We start from the raw sequence: 15,493 nt of genomic DNA, 5'->3' as shown, positions 1-15,493 counted from the left end.
TTATAGCCCAAGACAACGTGAAAAGCTGCAACACAAAACAAACAATATCCTTTTTAACACAATTAATTATTAATATGAAATATGAATCATGAATGTCCTCTTTGACAGTCGAGCTGTCCTTTTAAAGTGTCCATAATCATGAAAATACTCCACATTCACAATACACAATGAAACTTCCATTACATTCACATGTTCAAACAAACGATGAAATGACAATAGGCTACTGTTTACAAACAAAACAACATGTAACATACCGTGTTGCGCCTTCTGCCAATTATTTTAGGAGAGTTACGTTATCTGTATCTTATATTCTTTATTTTAAGGACTCTTTTTTTGTCGTAGGAAGAGCTCCTTGCACCACTGAAACTCTGTTCTGACTGAGCTTAGCTCACACAGGTGCAATCAATGCTGCTCAACACTAATCACATAGGACCATACCTGCATGCCCTTACAACAGGTCATAATGAAATGAGCAATAGAAGCCAAGGCACCACACACCATACAAATTCAATATGTTACCCAAAACAAAAATACATACAATGTTCACATATTACACATTTTTAGAAAGGTAAACAATAAAATAAAATATTACAAAATACCCATTGCTGGGACAGCTACATACTATATTATATCAGATCTTTTTTCACCCTGTGCCAATTGCCTAAACTGTAATCCTGGAGGGATCCAAACGTAATTCCGACGGAGCATTAGTCCGACATGCGGAAACAACGGTCGGACTAGCGCTCGAACATGCACTGCTCCCGTTGCTGCTCTGCCGACCTGGGGAGAGCCCCGAACTGAGCTCATGCTTCCTTCAATGCATGAGGAGAGAGCAGGCCGCTTCTTATCACCTGACAGGGGGGGAGTTTTACCGGCTGGACGTAGCATGTGGAAGGAACACGTTATTCCGAACAGTTCCTTTCCCCTCCATCAGGCACCCCGGCTGGCCAGGGAGAGGCAGTATAGACCAGGATTACTGCATGTTTTTTTTGTGAGGGTACCTACCCTAGGGGACATGGGGCGAACATGCAAACTCCACACAGAAAGGCCCTTTCGCCAACCCCGCCTCGGGTATGGGCACTGATGACGCGGAGGAGGGAACACGCCCCCAGCGCCCACAGCGTCCCCAGCAGGAATCGAACCCAGGACCTTCTAGCTGTGAGGCGACAGCACTACCGACTATGCCACCGTGCCGCCTATTTACTTATTTCTAACCTGATTCTCAGTAAAACAAAACAAAGAATACATGAACCACCGCACCGAGCGGTCGGTGTGAGATCGGCGGGGGAAAAAATGAGGGCGAGATGGATTATGGGCGATGGTACCTGTTAACCAGAGTAATCTAGTAAGAGAGTGGCGACATGGTTGACTCCCATTGTAACAATGGAATGCAGAAGTGCTCATTCTATCTCAATGGGATAGTTCCAGGCATAGGAGCAATGTTTGGAACTATAGCCCATAGGCACCCGCTTTGCGGCGAGATCAAAGCGTGTCGCTACTCTCCTACTCTACACTCTGCTGTTACCTTCCTCAGTGGTCATGTGGTCATGTGGCACTGACCTATCACGTCTCTCCTCAGTGGTCATGTGACAGCGCTCAAGGGCCAGCTGGGCGTGTCGGTCCACCGTCTCGCGGACGAACCTCTGGCCCGTGCTGCGCTCCCACTCGTTCTTCAGCTGCCACGCAGCCTGCTGCTTCCTGCAGAAGTCTGCCCCCTGGTGGCGGGAGGCCTCCTGTCGCCTCCTCTCTGCGGGGCCGGGATGAGGTCACCGCTCTCGCCCGCTTTTTTATTAACACATTAAAAAGAAATGTTTTAATTAAAGGGATACTATAAGCAAGTCTCTGTGTGTGCATGTGTGTGCATGTGTGTGTGTGTGTGTGTGTGTGTGTGTGTGTGTGTGTGTGTGTGTGTGTGTGTGTGTGTGTGTGTGTGTGTGTGTGTGTGTGTGTGTGTGTGTGTGTGTGTGTGTACAAACACTCTCCCCCCCACCTCCTCTCTCTGAAAGGGAACACGGGGAGAACATGTGAGGGTACCTACCCTAGGGAACACGGGGAGAACATGTGAGGGTACCTACCCTAGGGAACACGGGGAGAACATGTGGGGGTATACCTATACCCTAGGGGACACGGGGAGAACATGCAGGGTACCTACCCTAGGGGACAGTGTGATCCAGGGACTCTCTGGGTTCCTTGAGGGGGTTTAAATGGACCCTTGCAGGTCTGTAACTCTGAGTGTACAAATGGAACCAAATGGACCATTACAGGTCTGTAACTCTGAGAGTGTACAAATGGAACCAAACGGACCCTTGTCTGGAACCAAATGGACCCTTACAGGTCTGCAACTCTCAGAGTGTACAAATGGACCCTTACAGATCTGTAAATCTGAGAATGTATGGAACTAAAAGGACCCTTACGGGTTTGTAACTGTCTGAGGGTAAGAAATGGAACCAAATACTCTCAGAATCTGGGGTTCCTTGGAATTGGTTAACAAACAAACAAACAAACAAACAAACAAACAAACAAATTAAATGAAATGAAATGTTTCTTTATAAATAAACTCACCACAGCTCCAGAGTGAGGCGTTGGTCCAATGAATTCCTTCTGAAGCTTTGTCTTCTGATACGTGGACATGTTCAAATTAAACTCATTCATATACAAACTAAACTAAAACTAAACCGCAGAGGCAGAGCAACGCTCGGTCGGCAACGCTTTTAAGTTGCTGTGGCAACCGTCAAACAAGGACTTCATATCATCGCTCTGTTTACATCTCGCGGCCTCTGTCTCCCTCCAGTGGAAAACGTCGGTAACTGTAAAACTGTCAGAGTATCAAATTAAACCATTGACGACTGATTGCTTGTCTGATTGATTTAAGTATTTATTAACAGTTTGCAGAATGGGTGCATTCCCTGTGTGTGTGTGTGTGTGTGTGTGTGTGTGTGTGTGTGTGTGTGTGTGTGTGTGTGTGTGTGTGTGTGTGTGTGTGTGTGTGTGTGTGTGTGTGTGTGTGTGTGTGTGTGTGTGTGTGTGCGCGCGCGCCTGTGTGTCACAGTGCATAGTGCTTTTGTTTAGTTTTTTGTGGTTGTTTGTCACTCCTTTTATATCTTATTCAATGTATCGTCCCTCTTATTATTTAACTAATGTTGTGCACTAGCATAATCTCGCGTTACCAGACTGTTGCCTCTCGCAATCGAGACGCTAGCGCTAGCACGGATAAGATTTCCGGTTTGATTGATTGATTGATTGAAGAATTTATTAACAGTTTGCAGAATTACAGTACATTTCAAGCACAAACTCAATACAAAGGCTGTTAACTGTGAGTGGACGACCCAATTAAGCATTACACTTGTTTCCAATAGGGTCCACCATGTTCAAATCATCAAAACATTTAGAGACGTACAAATAGACACTTCTATAGACAGAACAGGAATTCATCATAAAGGAGGTAAAAAGGGAAAAGAAATATATACAGTGAGGGGAAAAAAGGAGGGGGGGGGGGGGGATTCAGATTTTACGGGGGCCAGTTTCGAATTGCAGCCATCCGTAGGTGCCCTTTGAGAGCGGTTTTGAAGGAGTCAAGGGATTCGCATGTCTTAATGACAGTTGGTAGGGCGTTCCACATTTTGGTGGCATAGGAGCGAAAAGAATTTAGTCCCTTGTTTGTGCCGAATCTGGGTTGTACATGGTTCGTTGCACTCCCTCTGGTGTTGTGGGTGTGGACTTCGTTAACATTAAGGAAGTATCTAGACAGGTACATGGGTATCTTGGTGGTGTATTGAATCTTGTGGACCAGACCCATTGCAAGATGCTGTACTCTGTCGTCGACCCTAAGCCATTCCAGCCTGTCGAAGTGGGCAGGGGTGAGGTGGGTTCGGGGGGCTAGATCAAGTAGGAGCCTGACCAGTTTGTTTTGGGAAGTCTGGAGCCTGGTTTTAAGGGCCTTTGAGGTGCTGTGGTACCAGGAGGTGCATGCATAGTCAAAGAAACCCTGTACAAGGGCTCCTGTTAAGGTCTTCAAGGTGTTTTTGTTGACCAGTGAGGAGATCCTGTAGAGGAATCTTGATATGGTTGACTTTTTTGATTACGTTGGTGGCCATTTTATCACCGGAAAGATTAGCCTCCAGGATGGAACCTAGGTAGGTAATTTCATCTTTACGTGTGATAACATTGTCACCCACTCTAACCAAGAAGCCATTTGCCTTGCTGAGATTACTAATAGAGCCAAAGAGAATGGATTCAGTTTTTCCCAGGTGTAAAGATAGTTTGTTATCAGCGAGCCAGGTGCAGATTCTACCGAGTTCAGAGCTGAGGGCATTTTCAACCTGCAGTTTGTCCCTGTCCGAGACCAGCAGTGCTGAGTCATCTGCGAACAGGAACAAGTTGCAGTCACAAGCTGAAGTCATGTCGTTTACATATATTAGGAACAGTAGAGGCCCTAGTATGCTTCCTTGTGGAACGCCACAGCTCACTGGGAGGGGGGGGGGGACAGTGTTCCGTTCACTTCCACCATCTGTTCTCTCCCCTCCAGGTAGGATTGCATCCAGCTCACTGATGTGCTATCGAAACCAATTGCTTTTAGCTTGTTAACCAGTATGGAGTGGTTCACGGTGTCAAAAGCCTTTTGGAGGTCCAGCATGACCATGCCGCAGTATTTGCCAGCGTCCACCTCTTGTTTGATGTGGTCGCTCAAATAGAGAAGGCATGTGTCAGTGGAGTGGGATGTTCTGAAGCCAGATTGGAACTCGTACAATAATTTATTAGTGGCAAGATACTTTTCAACCTGTTCATAGACTATTTTTTCCATCACTTTCGAGATGGAACTAAGAATAGAAATAGGGCGGTAGTTGCCGGGGTCTAATTTACTCCCTTTCTTGTGCAAGGGGGTTACTTTGGCCAGTTTGAAATCTTGGGGGACCTGTCCCTGTTTGATGGAGAGGTTTACTATGTGGGTGATGATTGGAGCTATAGAGATGGCTGAGTCTCTGAGAAATTTGGAGGGAATGTTGTCATGGCCTGTGGCCTTGTGGGGTTGGAGGGCACTCAGTTTCTTAATTACCTCATCAGTTGTTACCATAACTAGTTTAAAATCGTCTTTACAAACACCTAGGTTTCTGTAGAAGGTTGTAATGTGCTCTACACCAAAGAGCCCAGAGTGGGAGGGCAGTTTGTTAACCAGAGTTGTTGCTATGTTTGTAAAGAAGATATTCAAGTAGTTGGCCACATCAAGGTTGTCAGTGATGAGAGTGTTGTCCGATTTGATGTTTATGTTCGAAAATCTGGTTTTTAGTTTCTGACCATAGCTTAGTTGATTGTTTAGTAGCTTCCAGAGCTCATGAGGATTGTTTTTGTTTTCCTGAGCTTTATCATTAATGAAGTTACTTTTAGCTGATTTGGTCATGGCAGTTACACTGTTTCGTAGCTTGATTCGTTGTGTATTTAGGTTGTTCAAACGAGCTTGGCGAACACTGTCGAAGCGCTTGGCTAGCTTTGACTTGCATTTTAGAAATTCAGAGCATTTTTTGTCTCTGGCTTTCATTGCAGCCAGTATGTCCGAATTCATCCATGGTTCCGAGCGGGTTTTGCCCCTGGTGGTTCTCAAAGGAGCCATGTTGTTCAGTACTGATGTAAATTTGGTTTTGAAGCCAAGCCAAGCTTCTTCGACAAGTGTGCTTTTAAGCTCATCGGACCAATCCAGACTCTCCAATACTTGGTTAAAAACCTCACTAGAGTAGGTTTTGAGGTCCCTTGATATGACTGTTTTGTGGCAGCCGGTCTTAAGTTTTTGTATTTTGCGGGTACAGAATATCATAAAATGATCACTAAGCCCACATACAATAACCCCTTTCTTGGAGATTCTGGATTTGTCCGAGGACAGAATGAGATCAATGACAGTTTGAGTAGAATCACACACTCTAGTGGGTTGGGTAATTAGCTGACTGACACTATGTAGATCACAGAACTTACTGAATGACTTAAACACAGGTGCTTCCTTACGTTGCATGTCTGTATTGTAGTCGCCAATCAGGATTTTCTCTACACATTCCTCCTCAGCTAAGCACCCCTCAAGTATATCATAGAACCCATGTTGGTCAGGCGGTCTGTAGACGGTGCCCACTAATACTGATTTAGCCTTTTTGAAAATTAATTCAACCCACACAGTTTCAATTTCATCATGCTGTAAGTCAGTACGAGTAACATATTCAGTGTCTTTGTGAATATACATACACACGCCACCACCATGCCTGTTTCTGTCGTTTCTGATCAAGGAATAGTTCTCTATAAGATAGATAGTTCAGAATAAGATAAAATAATATAATATAATAAAATAATTTATTTTAAAAATGCATTTACCGATAGGGACCCCTGTGAGAGAAGATTTTGATGGCTCTAGCATTGATTCTCAAACCGTTACATTTCAAGGACCCCCAGTTTGACATGCATTAGGGCTACGGACCCCCATGGCATTTCTATCTCTGGGACCCCCAATTTATATTGTAAAATCAATGTTAATTTAACTCTGAGAGTGTACAAATGGAACATTTGGTTCTAAACTATCATTTAGGTGGGGACCCCCTGGAACTCCCTCAAGGACCCCTGGGGGTCCCCGGACCCCACTTTGGGTACCACTGATATAAACAACAACAACAACAGTATAATTAACTTAAAGGAGCATTCAGTGATTTGAGTGATTTGGAAAACCACCCAGTCCGCCCCGGTAACAAAATGTGCACATGCACGCTCTACAGTGGGGGGAAGTGCAACAGACCAACAGCACGTGCACCAAGGCCTGCCCCACTCGATCATGATTGGAGGAAGGCCCCTCTCATCCTGATTGGATGAAGGCTTTGCCACCCACCACCAAAACTGAAACTAGGGTTTTTTGACCCCAGGGGCTCACTGGGGACAGGGAGGAACTCCTTATATGGTCAGCACACTCTATAGTAGGGAGGATTATCCAGAAAAAAAGAAAAAATAAGTGATATTTAGATTAAGTCAAATCACTGAATATACCTTTAAGGATTCTGGGAAAATATATTAGAGCATACATACTGTACATGGGCCATTATGCGGCCCCCACCTTCACTTAATGTGGCCCTCAGGTTAATATCGGCATACTGATATCTTATTGATTTCAGCTGTTACAATTACAAACATGACTAGACCCGCTTTAAAAACCTCAGTCTATATTAGTAGCTTAATGTTATTGTCTTTTTTATGTCCAATGTGTTTGTATTTAGTAAAAGGCATGAAAAAATGAGGGATGAAAAAATAGAAGGAAAAGAAAATTCAGGATTTCAATTCAAATATAGCAAAAATATCTGATCTACAAGCTCAAAACGCGTCGCAGCTTGTAGACCGTCTATTTTTGCTACGACAGTATATGCAATGTGGCCCATCTGGAGTGAGTCTGGAAATATATAGTGGCCCTCTCCATCGTCAAAGTCGCCCACCCCTGTATTAGAGTCATACAATGTTAACAGTGTTTCAGGATTAGAGGTCTGAGGACCATTTGAAGTTCCAAATTTAAATGAAGTAATGTTAGATTTGTTAACTGTAACTGTAGGCCTACCGTGGTTTTGAAAGGTGTTCATTCACATCCAACCATCAGATATGACTTGTTTTCAATGTTGATTGATTGAAATTTGTTATTTCACGGTATGTAGAATGGGTACATGTCAAACGAAAGCACAAGTCAATATAGAAACTGTAGTGTGGAGGACACCATGATTAAGCATTACACTTGTTTACAATAGGGTCTACCATGTTCAATTCATCAGAACATTTAGAGATGTACAAATATACACTTCTATGAAAAAAGACTGGAAACCATCATAAAGAAAGTAAAAATTGGAAAAAACATGAACAGTATGGGAAGAAAGAGGTGTGGGCCCAGGGGCACGTGCCCAAAGTGCCCATATGGTAGATCTGGCCCTGCACATGTCTTTATGGCTGTTGGTAGGGCGTTCCACATTTTAGTGGCATAGGAGCGAAATTAATTTAATCCCTTGTTTCAGCCGAATCTGTGTTGCACATGGTTTGTTGAACTTTATTTTATTTTATTTTATCTCCGATTATTTGCAGGGTCATATCCGCCGATACCGATTCGGACCGATTCCGATATTATACAGAGGACCACAATGAAAACAAGCCTAAGCCCTAGGGGCTTTGCTCAAAGCCTGTTTATAAAGTATTCAATCAATCAATACATAATAGCCTATATATACTCTTTACCAAGTGTCTGTTTTCACAACTGAATGACTACTGAATGAGATGCGTACACAATTTAATTGTATTTATTTTTTTGCTGGTGAAAACCGATTAAATAATCTGTATTATATTTTGAGACCGTTCCGATACCGATATGGCATTTTTATGGCTGATATGGCCTATTCCGATTATGCTATACCGATTAATCGTGCATCCCTAAAAAAAAGTATTTAAAATAAAATAACTACAACATGCAAACAACATACAAAGAATATAATTAAATTATCTGGTCAATCAGAACAGACTTCAATTCGTTATATCAAAATGGGCAGGGGTGAGGTGGGTTCGTTCGGGGAGTGAGGCCAAGTATAGTAGCCTGACCAGTTTGTTTTGGGAAGTCTGTAGCCTCATGTGTCCTAGGCCAGTGGTTCCCAAAGTTTTTCATGTCAAGGACCCCCAAACTGACACTAATTATCCCATAACAATTTACAATTTACAATTTAGGCATTTAGCAGACGCTCTTAATCCAGAGCGACTTACATTAGGCAGGAACAAAAGTATGGGAATACATCACATATATAAAATGCATTTATCAAGAAACATGCGTAAGCTAAGAACGTAACTAGAACATATCTATATAATGACACTATACATATTAACTATACATATATACTATACTATGCTATACATATGTAGGCTACTATGATGTGCTATGACTATATACAATGCAATTATTGTGCTGTCTACATTACATGCTATAAGTCTGTTTCAAATGCTATCTAAGTCTAAAAAGTGCTATCTAAGGGGGTAGGATAAGTGCTATGGGCCATGATGGAGTCTGAAAAGGTGGGTCTTCAGACTACGGCGGAAGATTGGGAGTGATGCCGCAGTTCTGACTGCAACGGGGAGTGCATTCCACAGTTTTGGGGCCAGAAGGGAGAAGAGTTTGGGACGTGTGGAGCGTTGGCCCGGCGTTTTTAGTGAGGGTACTTCCAGCTTTCCTGCGTTGGCTGATCTGAGTGCGCGGGAGGGTTTGTAGGGTTCAATCATGCTTGCAAGATATGGGGGAGCCATACCTTTGGTTGCTTTGAATGCCAGCATCAGAGTTTTGTATTCTGTGCGGGCAGCGACTGGGAGCCAGTGCAGGGAGCGGAGCAGGGGGGAGACATGTGAGAATTTTGGCTGGTTGAAGACCAGACGAGCTGCGGCATTTTGGATCATTTGGAGAGGCTTAAGTGCACATGCCGGTAGGCCAGTAAGGAGCGAATTACAATAGTCAAGTTTTGACAAGACTGTTGTCTGGATTAGGAGCTGGGCTGATTCCTGGGTGAGGAACGGTCTAATTCGTCGTTAGATCCCCATTTGAAAAGATATGCCAGGGACCCCCATAAGAGAAGATTTTTACGGCTCTAGCAGTGATTCTCAACCCGTTTAATTTCAAGGACCCCCGGTTTGACATGCATTAGTCTACGGACCCCCATTTAATGGCATTTCTATCTCTGAGACCCCAATTTATAATTTAAAATCAATGTTAATTTAACTCTGAGAGTGTACAAATGGACCCATTAGGGTCCATTTGGTTCCATTTGTACACTCTCAGAGTTACATACCCATAAGGGTTCATTTGGTTCCTTTTCATCATCATTTCATCATTATTGTAATATTGTATATTGTATCATAATTATCATTTTGCTGGGGACCCCCTGGAACTCTCTCAAGGACACCTAGGGGTCCCCGGTCCGGGGACCCCTAGGGGTCCAGGCCGGACCCCACTTTGGGAACCACTGCCCTAGGCTGCACGTATACCACCCTGATGCAGCCTGACTAACAAATGCAGCACAGTCTCCCAGGATTGAGGAGCAGTCCTGGTCAGAATTGATGGGAATGATCGACTCCTGGATCCTTCACTTCAGCCCCATTCCTCATGCTGGTATAGTGAGTTTCCCATACATTCCTGAACCTGATCATGGTAGAATCTGAAGCTGTGAAACATTGCTAAATTGCAGCTTCCTTTACAACAGACAACAGCGTTCTCTGCTGGCCATTATGTACAGAATCCAGCAGAGATCCCTGCTGTACTGTACATATATAAGATGCGATATTTGGAGGCATCTCAATGATCATATAAACACTTCAGTGGCATTTTAAAGGTGCTGTAAGTATAATGTGTTTGGTTAAAACAGGGTAAAGCTCTATACTATTATACTACTAGTAATCATTGCTACAGTGTTTGTTCAGTAACAGGGGTGGGGTCTCCCCATGTTGTAGAGTTTATATATATATTTTATATACTGCAATCATGTATACTGGAAATTATTTATATCTTGTTATAATGTCTTTATTGTATTTTAGAGGTAGAGGCCTCGTATAAGCCTCCAGGGCTTCTTGCCTCCTCCTGGCACTTTCCCTTTTTTATTTTTATGCTTTAATGTATAGAGTATGCACATGCTTAAAGTGAATGGCAATCGAGTGGCAAATCGAGTGGCAAAGCAACATGCAAAGTGAGTTTAACATTGTTTAATGTCGTTTAATGCAATCAGATATGACTTTTCTGTGTGGATGTATGGGCTGTGAAGGCCAGAAAGTAGTTTTTTGACACTCAGTAGGCGTTCCTACATAACTTCCTGGTTTGATGATGATGTCACGCGCATACCCTCTATTGCTCTATACTGTATAGTGCTAAAAATCAAATCAAATCAAATCAAATCAAATCAAATCAAATCAAATCAAATCAAATCAAATCAAATCTTATAAAGCTTATAAATGCCTATCCTACGAACATCAAAATCCTCACGTGGTTACAGCAATTGAAGGAATTACAATAAACAATCCAAACAATTTAATACCATCGTCAAGAAGATTCATAACCAATTGACGAGAACCAACACCATACCCCACCCACCCCCGTGTCACCATAGAGATCCACCAGGATCCCTATAAATTAATTACCATAATCATCATCATCATCATCATCATCATCATCATCATCATCATCATCATCCTCATAGGTTAAATATGTTATACAAATTATCTTATGAAATACTGTATTTAGCCAAAAGGATATGCTTGAATAGTATCTTGAATCGAGAGATGTGTCTGCTGTGTTTCACATCCTCGGTCAAGCCATTCCATATTTTCACCCCACAGACAGAAATACACATGCTCTTCCGGGTGGTGCTGACACAGGGTTGTTGAAAGTTTAGGTCCCATCTTAACTGATAGCGTCCCTCCCTATCCTTGAACAATTTTAGAATATTCACAGGAAGTAATTTATTCCTTAATTTATACATAATTTGTGCCGATTTAAATTCAACTTAATCTAAGCATTTCAGTGAAATTAATAATCAGAAAATACATTTTCAGTTGGGTGCTGCTTTTAAATCGCCCTACCTCAATATGTAATTGTTTTTACTTGTGCATTTTCAGTTGCTTAATTTCAATGTTTCTGTGTGTTATATCTATATATATTATATGCCTAATATATATTCATATGCCTATATAATTCACCTTCAGGGTGATTAACTCTCTGTCTGTGAATTATCTCCCGACAATAACCACCTAGCCAGATATTATCCCTAACATAACGAGTACAAAAGTTGGCCGTTAGAGCAACGTGTATCAGACACCATGCAGTCACTTTGCTGCCTTAACTGTCAGTGGATGACATGAGTTGATATTTCACCCCAGTCTTCTGGACTCTGTAAATGGCCACTACACAGATCATGGCGACGGCAGCGAGCAGACATCCAGCGATGAAGACCAGGTTCATGTTCAGGTTCAGGCTGCTGGTAGCTGAAGAAATAAATAAAAACCCACACTGTTTCAGCTTGCAAACATTGTTTTTAGATCATTAGTTGAGCTGTCATGAAACTGTTGTAATGAGGCAGTATCTACTGTACTCTGTACTATATATACTATACTCAATCTGTGAATACAGGAAGGGTGGGCATTTGTTTGGGAAGACATGGGCACTAGAGAAGACTTTTAGTAAAATATGCCTAAAATCTAACCTTAATCCTAACCCTAATCTTAGTAAAACTATGCCTAAACCTAAATTGTGTTTTATTTTTATTTTATTTCATATTTCAGTGGGTTTGAATGCTCAAATCAAATCTACAATCTCTCAAATGTTGCAACATCATTTTATAACCGTCATCATAATACTGTAGAGATCCTTTATTTCCTTACGTAACGGATGCAGGACGTTTGTTACCTGTGCTCTCAGTCGCAGTTGACCGTCTCAGGCGCAGGGGACCCTGGGAAATGAAGTGGTTGGCCGTTTGAATGACAGCCTCCCTCTTTACTTTAGCTGACTGTGTGGAGTTACTGCATCCCCGAGAGCATCTGGTGTTGTTGTTCCCAGCTTCACACAGGATAACGGAACAGCTGATGTACACCTGAAACATCAATGATAAACAATACCACTTTAACCAGGGCGGGAACCCCTTTTGTTGTTTTAAGGATTATGTTATACTATAGCTATTGAAAAATAGCAGATCTACAAGCTCATAGCGCAGCACCGAGTGCCGTGCTACGAGCTTGTAGATCTGCTATTTTTGACAAACCGTGGAAATGTGGTGCAAATCTTTGGGTATATTGTTTCAGAGCGAAAGTTTTTAGCTCAAATCTTTGCTTCTGGGGGGGTCCCTGGAACTATACATATTTTCAGATGGGGGTCCGCAACCAAGTACAGATAATTCTGGGGATCCTCGACATGAAAATTGTTGAGCACCACTGACATAGAAACATAGATTTTTCAGAAAACTGTTTTAAGAAGCCTTTTTTTTCTTTAAACAAATACATATCTCCTCGGTTCACCTGATCATGCAATCCTATGAATTTGAAGGCCTCCATTGTGAATTGGAAATGTTTCTCATGCCGTGGTGACAGAATTGCAACAGTGGGGTCGACTGCACACCTGCATGGTTGAAACCAAACACAAATAAATCAATACAAATGCATTACACCTTGGTACGTTGCAACCGCAAACAAAAAGACATAAAACACACCTGAACAAACAAACAAAGAAACAAAGAAACAAACATGATTCCATGATTACCTACGGACAAATCATCAATCAATCATCAAGAAAACATTGGTGGATGCCAAAATCTTCTTAAGAACAAATTTCCTCTTATAATAACTTCTTAAGAACGGTTGGTGCATGCTTGAGGCCAACTATATGTGGCTATGAAGTATAGCATATGGGTCAGCAGCTCTTTAAAAGAAAGTTGGGCGTAATTCAGGCACAGGCATAGGGCTCCATCTTACGCCACCCTTATACCTTATCCCTAAACGTATTTGCCATTTTTTACTATTTTGAAAAACCTTTTAAAATAGTTCAACTAGCCGATCTACATCGAGACATTGTGAGCTTGTAGATCGGCTATTTGAACTATTTTAAAAGGTTTTTTTAAAATAGTAAAAATTGCAAATTAGTTTAGGGATAAGGGTTAAGGGGTGGTGCAAGCTTTAGCCCCAGGGGTATATGCATGGGGCTTTTAAATCATCAGGTCACAGGGATTCCCACCTTACAAAAGCATTATTGAAAGAATGATAACTTTGGTCGGGTCACTCGGGTGGGGAATGATATAGCAAAAGAGTTTGGAGTGGTTGATATGAAAATTAGTCCAATAGTGGTATATGCGGAGTTGCCAGATGGTGTGGCCATGAGGTATATTGGCATTTTTTAGAAATAAAGAGGAAAGAGAGAGGACAGGTTGACTTGGTTAATGTATAATTTACATTTGAATGTGTACAGTGAATTTGTGAACATACAGATGGTTCTAAACAACCTGAAATGGGAGTGACAGGGTTTCGGGTGGCAGCGCCATGAAAAAAGAATGCTGTGTATACTGTGAGAGAATTGGTTAAAGCAGTCAGTGAATGAATTATCATCTGCTAATGTGACTATATCAAATGGGCCTGACACTATTAATACCACAATAACCTGTATTGTGCTATACTAAATTGACCATCCATAAGTAAGTATTATTTTCCACTCACCCATGTTCTATGATGGAGTAGGTATTGGGGTAGCTGGGGTTATCGTACGGCGCGGCCCTGCAGGACTCCACAAACAGCTCGGTGTTGTTGACCAAAGACGTGGCCTCTATCTCCATGTAGATGGTGTCCCCCACGTCGTACTCCAGCGGGTAGGAGCTGGGGTCCATCATGGAGGCGAAACTCTGGCTGTGGAAGAACTCAAACTGGTAGGTGAAGGTGCCGAAGCCTTTCTCCTGGACGGTGAGGTTGCTCCGGTGTGCGGTGAAGCTCGCGAAGGTCACGTTGCCAGTCTTGGGGTACTTGCAGTATAAATCCACCTCCAGCAGGTGCTTGTGAGTGATCAGGGCTTTGGCATCGTCGACGTTGGTGATACAGTTTTTGAATATGAGGTTGTCGTCATCCTCCTGCATGGAAATGTAAAGACTTAATCTAACCGGTAGCAGGCTGGCTATCTAACATCAAGTTAATGGACTGTAAAGTATAGTAGACATTGAACAGTGCAGTCTGTTTATTTATTGGTCATATTTAATTTGCAATAGTTATTTATGACAGACAGACAGACAGACAGACAGACAGACAGACAGACAGACAGACAGACAGACAGACAGACAGACAGCTCTCTAGTTACTATAGAGAGTTGTGTGTAGTATTGTTCTAGAGCTGAATGATGGAGAGTTGGTAACCAAATGGATCCTTATTAGATATTTAACTCTTGACAGTGTAACTAAAATGAAACCACATAAACCCGTCAGAGTTAAATTATTGTTAAACACCTGCATTAGGCTACTTAATTAGAGCATGTAAAATCATTCCATATATTGCCATATCTCTCCTATACGCTATATACCACAAAATCTTATCCAACGACGACAAAATATTCTTTAGTTTTGGGTCTGCGAGGCTAAATCTGATCAAATGGTTGTCTGTGGCTCAAATGCAAAATAAATAACGTGCCTTGATATGAAATTGGTTGAAAACCTGCACTGTTCTAGATCTAGATGTTCTAGATGTTCTTAATCTAGAGCAGTGCTTCTGAGGGGACTACTGTACCTCAAGCTGAGTGCCACAGCCACTGAGGGGGACTACTGTACCTCAAGCTGAGTGCCACAGCCACTGAGGAGGACTACTGTACCTCAAGCTGAGTGCCACAGCCACTGAGGGGGACTACTGTACCTCAAGCTGAGTGCCGCAGCCACTGAGGGGGACTACTGTACCTCAAGCTGAGTGCCGCAGCCACTGAGGGGGACTACTGTACCTCAAGCTGAGTGCCACAGCCACTGAG

Source organism: Electrona antarctica (genome assembly GCF_951216825.1).
Source record: "Electrona antarctica genome assembly, chromosome: 3".
Taxonomy (NCBI): Eukaryota; Metazoa; Chordata; class Actinopteri; order Myctophiformes; family Myctophidae; genus Electrona; species Electrona antarctica.
This window is presented reverse-complemented; position numbering follows the sequence as displayed.